This window comes from Eubalaena glacialis, chromosome 13 (genome assembly GCF_028564815.1).
Source record: "Eubalaena glacialis isolate mEubGla1 chromosome 13, mEubGla1.1.hap2.+ XY, whole genome shotgun sequence".
In the NCBI taxonomy this organism is placed as follows: Eukaryota; Metazoa; Chordata; class Mammalia; order Artiodactyla; family Balaenidae; genus Eubalaena; species Eubalaena glacialis.
Genome location: NC_083728.1, coordinates 70,559,070 through 70,572,419, shown reverse-complemented (window position 1 = coordinate 70,572,419; position 13,350 = coordinate 70,559,070). Strand labels below are relative to the sequence as shown.

The following is a 13,350-nucleotide window of genomic DNA, read 5'->3' as shown; positions in this document are numbered from 1 at the left end:
TAGGAGATGCCATTATTCACACAGAGATGTAAATGACTGATAAGGTTTAAAATGTGACCCAGACTCATAATATTTTACATTTTACCATTCTCCCTCGAAATATTTCTCTGTGTCTTTACTGCTCAGTGAATGGCACCGTCCTTCCCCAGGGCGCTTGACAAAGAGCCAGGAGTCACTGTTGTTCCTCTTTCCCTTCCTCCCACTCCTACATCCTCGCCGTCCCATCCTTTGGTTCTGTTGGTTCTGCCTCCAAAGCACAGCCCAGATACATCCAGTTCTTTGCCTCTCCCATCACCGCCCTAGTCCAGGCCCCCATCACTGCCTGCCTGGATGGCTACAGTATCTTCCTAGCTGTTCTCCCTGCTCCCTCCCTCGCCTCTTCATAACCCACCCTTCACACAGTAGCCTGAGTGATCCTTCAGGGAGTAAATCAGGTCACATTACTCCTCAGCTGAAAATCTTCATTGGCTTTTCTATCATATTTAGGATAAAATCCAAACTCTTTGCTTTGGCCTAGGAGACCCTGTAGGAGCTGACTCCTGACATTTGACTCTGTCTGGTGTTACTCCCCTGACCTGCTTTGCTCACTCTACTCCTGCACACTGGGGACCATTCAACTCTCAGATATACTGTGCTTGATCCCACCTCAGGGCCTTTGCACTTGCTGTTCCCATTACCTGGAATGCCCTCCCCCCACGTACCTACATGGCCGTCTCCCTCACTTCATTCAGGACTCTGCTTAGATGTCACTTTATCAGGGAGGACTTTCCTGACCACCCTGTAGCATATTACATCTGCCCTCCTACCATGTGCTATCTGACTATATATCTCATACTATATATAAAATCTGTATATATACATATATTATCTACTGTATATAACCTACGTCCTACCTTCTCCAAATGAGAGAAAGGACCCAGAGCTTCTAGAACAGTGTGTGGTTAATAGCTGTGATTAATAATGGTCACAATTATTACTATTAATTTCTTTTAAATTTATTTATTTATTAATTTTAAAAAATTTTGGCTGCGTTGGGTCTTCGTTGCTGCGCGCAGGCTTTCTCTGGTTGCGGCGAGCGAGGGCTACTCTTCGTTGTGATGCGCGGGCTTCTCATTGTGGTGGCTTCTCTTGCTGTGGAGCACGGGCTCTAGGCACGTGGGCTTCAGTAGTTGTGGCACGCAGGCTCAGTAGTTGTGGCTCGCAGGCTCTAGAGCGCAGGCTCAGTAATTGTGGCACACAGGCTTAGTTGCTCCACGGCATGTGGGATCTTCCTGGACCAGGGCTCGAATCCATGTTCCCTGCATTGGCAGGCAGATTCTTAACCACTGTGCCACCAGGGAAGTCCCTACTTTTCTTATTATAACACTGCTGTGTGAGCTTTTTTTTTATGGCTGACTAGTATTCCATTGTATACATATACCACCTCTCCTTTTTCTTTTTTCTTTTTCTTTTTGGCTGTGTTGCAAGGCTTGCTTGTGGGACCTTAATTCCCTGACCAGGGATTAGACCCAGGCCCTTGGAAGTGAGAGGGCAGAGTCCTAACCACTGGACTGCCAGGGAATTCCCACTGTGTGAGCTTTTAAAGGTTTTAGGCAGTGAGAAATTATATAGCTACAGTTTAAGGAGGATTACTATGTACCATACATGTGCTGAGGTTCATTTATTTATTTTTAACTCCATCTCATTTAACCCTTACTATCACAGCAATACCTTGAAATTTGTATTATTTCAGGAGGGGATGTGAGCTCAGAATCAATTTTATTAATATTGGTAATAACAGTAGTAAGAGTTATTAAATGATTGAATGGAAGTACATGTGGCCTGTTCTGAAGCTGTTTTGCGTTGTATCAGAAGACAAAGCATTCAGCTCCAAGAGCGCATTGAATGGTGAAAAGTCAGGCAATTTGGAACAGGAGACATCTAGTTACTCCCAGAAGAGTCCTTATCCAGGGTTGACCTTGGAGGCACCAAGATTTATTTATTAGGGAAGGCAGCCTTTCCTCACCTCCACTGCCTACAGATCCACGGCCAAGGAATTTGAGAAATGGCTCCCCTAATCCTTCGGTGCAATCTGTTTGCACTGGACGACAAGCATCCCTGGCATACAGGGTCTGTACCTTTCACCGAGTCAGTGATAAACCTTGAGCCAAATCGGAGTTACCAGCCTTGTTTCTGTCGTCTGGGACCTTCCGACTCCGTGTGGTGCACTCACACCCACATGCCCTTTAATTTATGACTTTTACTGAGTCTTCTGTGAAGTCATAAATTGACCAACCCTCCAGCTGGTTCGAGCCCTCATCAGGAAACTGTCATCGAAGTGAATCACCTTCTCAGCTGCTGCTCTCTCCCCCAAGGTTCATTGCAAAGGCTGAGATGTTTCCTGCAACTTGCTTATAGAATCTGTCAGCTCTAGGCAGCCCAGACCCGCTAAGTCAAGATTTTTTTTTTTCATTAAAAAAAATGTAAAAGAAAAAGTGGAGAGGAAGTGCTTGTATTTGGTCAGAGGCTCTTTCATCTTAGTACAGTATTCTGGAAAAGCCTTAGTTTCTGCTGTGAAGTAGATGAAGTTGACATATTTTAATTTCTGGCCCAGAAATATTCTGAGTAATTCCTGAACCAGGGATTTGGGGACAAGGCAGAGACTGACATATTCCCAAGGGTATCTGGGAACCAGCAACTTAAATACAAATGGGGATTGGACCCTGGTCTTGGGATGGACTTGGGTGGAAGTGATTCCTCTAAAAGCCTGCGGTGCTGGAGAATTCAGAAGAGCTCCTCAGACACCTGTCAGGCCCTGTGCTGGGGGCACAACATGCATTATCTCATCAATACCTCAACAGTCCCCTCTTTCATCCCCATTTTACAGATGGTGAAGTTGAGGCTCACAGAGCCTATAATTCAGTCTAGGTCACATGGATAGTAAGTAAGGCCAGGATTTGAATCCAGATCCTCTTTAATTTTATCATAGTTCACTCATTTGAATGTATATTTCAGTGATTTTTAGTAAATTTAAAAAGTTGTGCAACCATCACTGTAATCCATCACCCACACCACCACCACCAAATCCCTTGTGCTCGTTTGAATTCAATCTCCATTCCTATCTTTAGCTCCAGGCAACCCACTAACCTACTGTATGTCTGTAAATTTACTTTTTTCTGGACATTTCATGTAAATGGAATCATACAATATATGGTCTTTTCATCTGGCTTCTTTTATTTAGCCAGAGGTACATCCATGTTGTTGTGTGTATTAGTAGTGCATTCATTTTTATTACGGAATAGTATTCCGTTGTATGTGTGTACTGCATTTTGTTTATCCATTTACCAGTTGATAGGCATTTAGATTTTTTCCATTTCCTGGATGTTATGAGTAATTCTGCTATGAACATTCATGGGTCTTTGTGTGGAGGTATGTTTTTATTTCTTTTGGGTAGATTCCTTGGAGTGGAATTGCTGGGTTTAATGGTAAGTTTATGTCTATCTTTATAAAAAACTACCAAACTGTTTTTAAAGTGGCTCTTTCATTTTGCATTGAGCTCGGGTCCTTGTGAGCCTAAAGCCCATGTTCTTGACCACTGGATTATGTATTATATCTCACGTTGCTCCATGCCATTACTAATCAATTAATTTCAACAATCGTTGCTTGATGTCTGTCTGTGCTGGTCCTGGTCCTAGACGGTAGGAATAGAGAGATGAAAGAGATATAGTTTGTTTTCTGCTTTCTGTGGTCAGTTGGATTATTCATCACAATTCTTCTGCCACATGACCTTGCAGTGTAGTAGATGAGTGGAGTGAATTCCCCACCCAGGATGCTGGGTGTTGGGAAAAGCCGTCTCTGTGTACAGTCTTTTGACCCCTGCTTGGCCATATAAGAATAGGCTTGAGCCTGTAATATTTCCTTACTGGGAGACAAAGAGCTCTCACAGCCTGTGCTGAGCTTATGGCCTTGGGAAGGGCTATCTTTCTCTGTTCCCAGCTTGATGTGTACTCCTGTGTTCTGCCAAGCACATGCATCAGTGGCCCTCACGCGTGCCGCAGCTTCCTGTATTTCAGACCCCAGGAGGAAGGATTGGGGTCCCTGTGCTGCTGCATGACATGGGGTATGTGTTCCATCAGCTGTGGATCCTCTGGCCATGGGGGACTGGCGCATTGCACAGGGCTGCCTCTTGTGCACACTCCGTCTCCTCTCTTGCTGCAAGTAAACGCTGGACCACTTGAGCCTGGTGTGGTTGCGGTCTGTTTTCAGTGACATCAAATCATGCATGGTCTCTTTCTTGGGTGACGCTTGTCCGCCTTTTAACTTTGGCTACCCTCATGTTATACAGTTTATCCTGCCGCACAGCCTGACACCCAGAGAATGGTGAAACATGCTGTGGCCAATGGGACATTAGCAGGTATGATGCACACTGACGCCTCTGATGTGTTTGTGTGCTTTGGCTCACCTCTTTGCACTCTTGTGATCCATTATAGAAAAGCATATCCTGGTTAGCTGCTGCTCCTTCAGCCTGAGGCTTAGAACAAGCATGGAGTGGAGTGGATCTGAATCCAACTCACAGCTTAAAGCTATGTGCGGTTTCCCTGTCTCTGCTGTTACTGAAGAGAAAGAAAAAAGGTGGTGGATCATGTTGTTTCCACTGCTGGCCACCGTGTGGCACTGTCAACCTGGGACAGCTTGGTTGCTGGTGTAAACACCTGCCCTTCTATAATCAGCTCTGCAGTTCTGGGGCCCGGAATTTGCAAACTGCATTTCCTACGCTCCTCTGCCATATGGCTTCCTCTTAGGGTGCATTGGATGGAGATCAGAAGGTGGGAAAGGAGGGAGATTTCTGTAGCTGTAGCAGCAACAGGAGTGGAGTGATTCCAGACTCCAGTATCCCAGGTGGAGGCAGCACCTTTTGTGTGGTGCTAGCCCTGGTGGAGGTGGCCCCTCTTTGGTAAATACAGAAGTGACTGCAGTGGCATCTCTGGTAGTACAGCATTAGGTGCAGGCTCACAGATCCAACCTAGGGGCGGCTTCTGATATCTGTTATCATCCCTTCTTTTTGCTTATCAGGCCCTCTTTTCCAATTGATCTTACACTTAATATCCAAAGCCTTATAATCAGTTCGTTTGTTTGAAATACCTAGAGTGGTATCTGCTTTGCTGACACTATTGCTTTCTGAAGCATGAGCATAGGAAACCATTGATCTTGGGGTGGGTGGGAGTCAGGGAATGATGAGAAATTGTCTGCTTCTGTGTATGAGGAAAGCATTGGCTAACCCTAATCCTAAAGGCCCAAGAGGGCTTCCAAATCATATTACTAGTTCTTCTTTTTTTGGTATCATGCCACGTTGAACATAGCTAGTCAATGATTGGATGCCAGGTAATTGATGCTAAGACTTTTCTTGGGCCTTCTGATTTCTCGTTTATCCTGAAGATAACCTGAAACGAACCAGTGATACACTGAGTTAGTTAAACTGAGCATCGTTCCAGGGATTCTGCTTCTTTTCTCCCGCCCTGGCCTTCTAGGCAAGCCAAGTGCTAAGCTGCGCCACCCACAGAATGGCGGCCTTCCTCCCCAGTGCCCTTGCCTTCCAGGCTTGCCCCAGCTTACCTGTTTTTCAGAATCCACAAGGTCCCTTTTATTAAAGCCCATCAGGATCCAGAGCTTTATAGACGATGTCAGGAGGAGTGAGAAAAAGGCACTCTGGCACAGTTGTGAAAACGTCTCCTGAGGTCTGCATCAGCCCCCAGGTCTTTGTTGATTACTTTAAGCAAAGCTCTTCAGTTTCTCTGCGGGGCACTTCTCTCCAAGTGACTACAATCAGGTTAGGCAGGTGGTCAGGGAAACAAGGCCGAACAATGGGTTTTCTGTTCAAGTTAGTTCAGATCAGCAAGAAGCCCTAAATCTGATTTTTTCAGCTTCACTTGGAGAGAAGGAAAAGTTTGGTCACCCTACTGAGGAGAAAAATAAGCCATTATTGCTCAAAGAAGGTACCTGTCCTAGATTTGAGGGACACACATTGTCCTGGATGGTTTCTGGGTCTCAGTGGGATGGCCTGTTGACCTCACCCCTGTGTACCTAGGAAGGATATGAATGTGCAGGTGGGTCCTTCATGGAGCCAGACTCCCAGGATCTGATATCTGAAGCTTCTAGAGTCGTGTCAGCTTATCTACTTTCTCCAACTCCCCACTAGAGAAATCTTATTTCTTTACACACCTGTCACACTGATTTCATTTCAGTCGCACAACCTGCCTGGTCCTTATCACACAGGTTTGAAGAAGCTGTAGAAGGACCCCTTTCTTAGAACCAGGCAGTCAGTGTGCAAGCCCAGTTAGACTCACTGTAATCAGGTGCCTTTGGGCAAGTCACTTCACCTCTGAGAACCTCAGTCTCTCCACCTGTAAAATGGGGGTGGCACTAGAGCCTGTGCTACGTACCTGGCAGGGTTGTGGAGACCGTCAAAGAGAATGATATAATGTAAGTGTTGGGCAAACAGTAATTCTCAGCTGTCTGAGTTTGTGCCTGTTCTCTCGCACATCAGAAACTGTGGCAGCACACAGAACAGGTTATATTTTATCTACCACTATTCAATTTTATCTCCTAATCAACTGGTCGACCCTTGGATGGCACCTGGACTGCTGAATGTGCTGACCAAGGTCTCTTGTACATTTATACGAGAAAGGTCTTCTACGTTCCAAGCTATGGCTTCTCAAAATTTTATGTGCACATGAATCCCTGAGGATGTTGATAATATGCAGATTCTGATTCAGTAGGTCTGAGGTGGGGCTCGGGATTCTTCATTTTCCACAAACCCCCAGGTCGTATCCATGCTGCTGGTGTGACGATCACACTTTGAGTAGCGAGAATCTGGGAAATATGGTATCTTTTCTTGGCGTACTCTTGATGTTATGCTCCACTTGTATTTACTTGTTTCAAGTTTAACTCCACCTACTAAAATTTCGTGTGGCTCATTCAGCTCAACAGAAATCAGACAAATCACTGTATCAGTAAGTAGCCCAACTGTAGGAAAAAAACAGATGAAGTTTGCACAAGGACCAGAACCTGGCAGCGCACTGTGAAGGGCTCGTAGCACACCACTGGTGTCAACGTGGTACAACAGGAGTGGAAGCTGTCACACTGCTCAGGCCAGAGGTGTGGCCATTTTCCCTTCATGAGCAAAACCGCTAGAGCTTGCTCATTTTTGCCTTCCCAGGTGGCACTGACCCCCAATAAACGTTTGATGGGCTGTGTCTTCAGTGAGCAGGAAAGTAAGCAACCCCCTCCCCCCATTGGCTGTTTATTACTCCAAATTTCAGAAAAACAGATTATGTCTTCTATAGAAACTCTCCTCCTTTACACTGTTTTATTTCTTTCCACATACAGCTGAACTTGTCACCCAGCACTGAATCTCCACCCATCTTGTCCTGTAAGTTCAGATTTACAAGGGCAGAGCAGGGAGAGGAGCCTCAGGCTCTGGTGGTTGGTATCTCCTGAAATAACCATGATGATAACTTTTAGTCTCAAGGCTCATATTGAAATCCAAATCTATTGTTCATTTAGAGGGGATACGTGGTCCTCATCAGATTGGCACCCGTGCTTCTCTATTTCTCCCCATCCACCCCAGAGCAATGGTGCTTCATTATGACCAGAACCTTTTGACATGAACAAGTTCAGTGGCAAAGTGTTGGGTGACTCGAAAAACTCATGCATCAAAAGATAGAAAACATTTTGTGTTTTTATATTATGAGGCACTGGGGATTATAAGAATCGTCCTTCCTTTGATGCTCCCCTCAGTTTCCTTCCTCCCTCCCTCCCTTCCTCCCTCCCTCCCTCTCTTCCTTCCTCCCTCCCTCCCTCCCTCCCTTCCTCTCTTCCTTCCTTCCTCCCTCCCTCCCTCCCTCCCTCCCTTCCTCCCTCCCTCCCTCCCTCCCTCCCTTCCTCCCTCCCTCCCTCCCTCCCTTCCTTCCTTCCTCCCTCCCTCCCTCCCTTCCTCCCTCCTTCCCTTCCTCTCTTCCTTTCTTCCTCCCTCCCTCCCTCCCTCCCTCCCTTCCTTCCTCCCTCCTTCCCTTCCTCCCTCCTTCCCTCCCTCCCTCCTTCCCTTCCTCTCTTCCTTTCTTCCTCCCTCCCTCCCTCCCTCCCTCCCTTCCTTCCTTCTTTCCTTCCTTCCTTCTTCTCACCCATATCTACCATTTTGTGTAACACCCATATGTTGGAGATTAGAAAATATCTAATTTTCTAATTAGAGGAGGGGGAAAAGGATTCAAAAAAAGGAAAATGGAAGGTAAATAAATTTTATAATTTTTGAAGTTGTAAGTGTCAAGATTTCAGGCTTTTATTTTACTCCCCACAAAGCAAGCTGGCAAATAAAGAAACCCTGCAGGGACTGACACAAAATGAGCAAAGTTTTAGAAGCTTTTCCTCAGGAAAAAAAAAAGTGCTGATTTACAAGCAGGGTTATCTGTTGTGTGGATTTGGAAGGAGATGAAAATGTATCACTAGCCATCTAGACATTTGTCAAAACAGCTGAATTCTATGAAGTGGAACAGGTGAACGAAAGAACCAATACCAGGGAAAGAGGTTCAAAGTGGGCTCTACTGTGTCAGAATTTTTCTACAGAGACAGAGAAGCTTTCAGCTGTGTGGGATAAAGGCTCTCATTAAGTGAGAAACCAACAGACCTTGGGAAGAAGGGGCGTTTAATTTCACCTTGTAGGGCATGTGACTTTGTCAACTCTGGATGTGTGGTCAAATGCTCTTATGCTCAAACATGTCTCAGTATTCCTCAGCATCCTTCCTGGGTCCAGGGGCTCCTGTCTGATTCAGGGATTGAGTGCCTACCTCTTGGATATGAGGAGGGGTTCAGGATACCTTGATTTACAGTCCTGCTGTGACTGTTCACAGAGGGGAGAGGTAATTCCCCAAAAGGAAAAAGGGTGCTGTTATCAGAAGAATGAGGAGTGGATGCTGGTCACCTGAAAAAAATACCTCCTGTTCTTGGAGGATGATACTTGATTCCAACATTGAATTCAGCTTCTGTTGATGTCACAGCTGTCTGATGAATTTTGGTCTGACATTCCATGCCATGTTTGTTAAAAGTGCATTTGCTCTACTGAAGCATGACATCCCAGGAGCAATGAGCACTCTTTTTTTTTTTTTTTAAATATTTATTTATTTGTCTGCACTGGGTCTTAGTTGCGGCACGTGGGATCTTTGTTTCGGCCTGCGGGATCTAGTTCCCTGACCAGGGATCAAACCCGGGTCCCCTGCATTGGGAGTGCAGGGTCTTAACCACTGGACCACCAGGGAAGTCCTGCAATGAGCACTCTTAATACTCAGATCTTGGTTTCTAAATAGCATTGTCTATTAAAAGTTACCAGGGCTCCTTGGAGAAATGGGTGATTCCAGGGCTGGGACAGGAAAAGTACAAGGTATACCTGAAACATCCTTTTTTTTTTTAATCGCAAAATATGGAGTGCTAAAAAAAAATGGAGGCATATCACAATGAAACAGAAGTTAGCCTGAAGGGGCTCCCACTGGCTAAATCTGGGATAATCTGAACATCTAAATTAAAAATGATAGTAATGGATTATAACAATAGATAGAATTAAAGGAGAGTCCATGAGTCCCTACTGACATTAAGATAGAAAAAAAGACAAGAGAGGGAGAAGAGAGAGTGCTGAAGAATGTCAACTAATAAACGTAGAAGGAATGTTAGACTTAGAAACTCACATTTTTGTAACCATCAATGAAATACTCAGTTCATGAAAGAATCAACAGCCTAGGCTGAAACCATTAGATAAAATATTACTGGGAAAAGTGTGGCATGAGCCTCAAAATATCTACCTACAGATCATTTATTAATTTACAATAAAGGTACCTTTAGAATGGAGAAATGTGCAGGCACCGCCTTAGCTGAGTAATCAAACTTATCATCATTCGCCTCCTGAGGTAAGAGCACTGAGCATATCACAGCAATACTTATGCAATATTCTTGCCAAAAATATAACCAGGAGGAGAAAATGCGATAAATCCAAATTGAGAGGCATTGTGCAGAACAACTGGCCTGGACTTTTAAAAAATTGAGGACACAGTAGGGGGAAGGGGAAGCGGGGACGAAGTGAGAGAGTAGCATTGACACTACCAAATGACTAGTGGGAAGCTGCTGCATAGCACAGGGAGATCAGCTCGGTGCTTTGTGATGACTTAGAGGGGTGGGATTGGGAGGGTGGGAGGGAGGCTCAAGAGGGAGGGGATATGGGGATATATGTATACTTATAGCTGATTCACTTTGTTGTACAGCAGAAACTAACACAACATTGTAAAGCAATTATACTCCAGTAAAGATATAAAAAAAAAAATCAATGCCATAAGAACAAACAAACATGTTTGGGAACTGTCCTAGATGAAAGAAGAATAAAAGGAAAGGACAATTAAATGTGATATATGATGTTTGATAGGGTCCTGGACCAAAAAGAAAATAATCCAGCTTCAAAGAACATTATAGAGACAATGGGAAAATTTGGATATGGACTGACTGTTAGTTAATTGTATTTTACTGATAGTAATTCTCCAGAGTGTGATAATTGTACTATAATTTTATAACATAGTGCTCTTTTTTTTCTTATTTTTTAAAAAATATATTTATTTATTTGGCTGTGCCAGGTCTTAGTTGCGGCATGTGGGATCTAGTTCCCTGACCAGGGATCATTTTCTTTATCCATTCATCCGTCCATGGACACTTGGGCTGTTTCCACCACGTGGTATGTAGTCTTTGCGTCTCCTTAGTTTTCTCTGACCTGTGACAATTTCTCATTCTTTCCTTGGTTTTTATGAACTCGATAGTTTTGAGGAGGACTGGTCAGGAGTTTTGTCAAATGTCCCTCAATTTTGGTTTGTCTGAAGCTTTTTTTCTCACAATGCAGACTGGGGAATTTTGGGGGAGGAATAGCCCAGAGGTACATGCTACCAACATGACTTATCGATAGTGATGCTGAATTTGATCACGAAGTTAAGGTCGTGTCTGCCAGGCCTCTCTACTGTAAGGTTATTATTTTCCTTTCCACACTCAAGCTGTTTTCTATATTTGTTAGAAGCCAGCTACTAAGTCCTGCCCACACCCAAAGGGAGTGGAATTGGTGGTAATGGGGATCTATAGATATTATCTGGAGTTTTTCTATACAGAAGAATTGTTCCTTTCCCCCAATGTATTTATTTATTCAACCATTTACTTAAATAAGTATGAACTCATATATATTTATTTTATACTTTGGGTTAGAATCCAATGCTGGGCTGTTTATTTTTTGCTCGAATTGTTCCAGCTTTGGCCACTGGAGGCTCTTTCAGATTTGCTCCTGTGTGCCCCCTCCTTTTTTTTGAGCATTTCCTTACTTTTTGTCTCATGAGATGCTCCAAGCTCGTTTTGTATTTTCCAGCCCTAGAATCAGCCATTTCTCCTGGGAGCCCTGGTTCCTTTCATAGGAGAATGGTATTGAGACACCAAGCCTGGCAAGTGGGTGACAAACTCTATTTTAATTGCTCTTTAAACGTTCCCCTATTCCCCATTAGGCATAAGCCTCACCTTGGGCTTGCTGTCTTTCTCACCATTTTATCTCCTATAACTAAAATATTAGTTATTTGTTGAATGAATGAAGTTTATTGGAACACATTTTAGCTTTTTCCTTTTTTCTTTCAACATTGCCACTAAATTTACTTTCATGTAATGCTGTCATATAGCTAGATCAAGAAAGTGTGCACTGTCTTGGCTTCCTGTCATTACGAACTGACCGAGATCTCATATAATGAAGACATGTATAATGCATTCATCGTGTATGGACTGCCATGCATGCATTTCACCAGCAGTCATCCGTAATCAATGCGTATTTGCAATTCACTGTTACTTGTTTGTATTCCTGGCCAGGGGCTTGAAAAGGAAAGATGCTTTGTTCCTCATTCTCCTCCAGTTCGTTTCCTTCCACCCATTTCCAAATATCAAAATTGGATCAGTTCCTCAAGGCCTGACTCCAATGTCATTTCCTTCACGTTGCCTTTCTATCTTCCTGTCTCATCTCTGAATCCTGTGAGTTCAATGTTTGTACCTACACAGTGGTATTTACATTTTATTAATTGTACTTATTTGTATATGTCATAATGCTCCTATAAGACTGTAAGTTAATCACAGGCAGGATCTATAGCAGATGCAACTTCTTGCCTCCAAATAATAATGAGGAATCAACTGTTAAAAAGTAATTGGAAATTTAAAAAATTAATGTAGGGGCTTCCCTGGTGGCACAGTGGTTGAGAATCTGCCTGCCAATGCAGGGGACAGGGGTTCGAGCCCTGGTCTGGGAAGATCCCACATGCCGCGGAGCAACTAGGCCCGTGAGCCACAACTACTGAGCCTGCGCGTCTGGAGCCTGTGCTCCGCAGCAAGAGAGGCCGCGATAGTGAGAGGCCCGCGCACCGCGATGAAGAGTGGCCCCCACTTGCCACAACTAGAGAAAGCCCTCGCACAGAAACGAAGACCCAACACAGCCAAAAATAAAAATAAATAAATAAATAAGTAAAAATTAATGTAACTTTTAATCTGTATTAGCTATCATTAGTATGTAGTGATAGCTAAATTCCAGGAGGAAAAAAAAAGCAAATAAACCAGCCGATCAAAAGGAATGGGAAACTATAAAAATTAAATTCTAGTGATAAAATTACAGGTGATTTCTATGTAGAAGAGAGCTAAAGAATCTGAGACTACAGTGAAGTTCCCTTCTCATTCTTAACCTCTCAGATTTTGTCAAACAACAAAAACAGCAATACATAATAACATCTGGCACTGAAGAGGGTATGGTGAGAAAGTTAAATATATACATGTGTATATATATCTGTTGGAGAGGAATCTGACCTAGAATTACAAAAGATATACATACAAGAAAATTTATTAGTGTTGCTTGTAACAACAGAAATATATATATGGTGAAAAAAATATAGTAAAGTAATAAAACAAAAATATAAAAACAAAAAAAGATAGTAAAGTAAAACAAATTAGAAACACCTGAATGTCCATCACTAGCAAATGATCAGGTACAATTTGGTACATCTAAACTATGGGATGTTGGGTAGCTATTAAGAACAAATGAGATCTCTAGCTATTTTCCGGGAGTGATGTCCATGGTGTGCTGTAAAGTGAGGAAAGGAAGGGATGGAGTGATGAGCAGAGAGCTCTTGCAAAAACACCAACCCCCTGGAAGTCAGTGCTGACAAGGAGAAAGACGTGGGAAGAGACCAGCCAGATGGGTGGGGGCAGAGGTTATAACTCTCCCACAGGGTGACCAGGGAGCCTCTCACTCAGAAAAGGACGCGCTCACTCTCTTAGTCC

The 13,350-nt window shown here is 43.7% G+C and overlaps 1 long non-coding RNA gene across 1 annotated transcript in view; it reads left to right on the top strand.

The window, feature by feature from the left end:
- The first annotated feature begins 10,683 nt into the window (after positions 1–10,683).
- Positions 10,684–13,350, top strand: part of LOC133103074 (uncharacterized) — a 51,096-nt gene continuing 48,429 nt past the window's right edge. The window contains exon 1 of the long non-coding RNA XR_009703179.1: positions 10,684–10,741. This is a non-coding gene — a long non-coding RNA (uncharacterized LOC133103074). The remainder of the gene's footprint in view (positions 10,742–13,350) is intronic.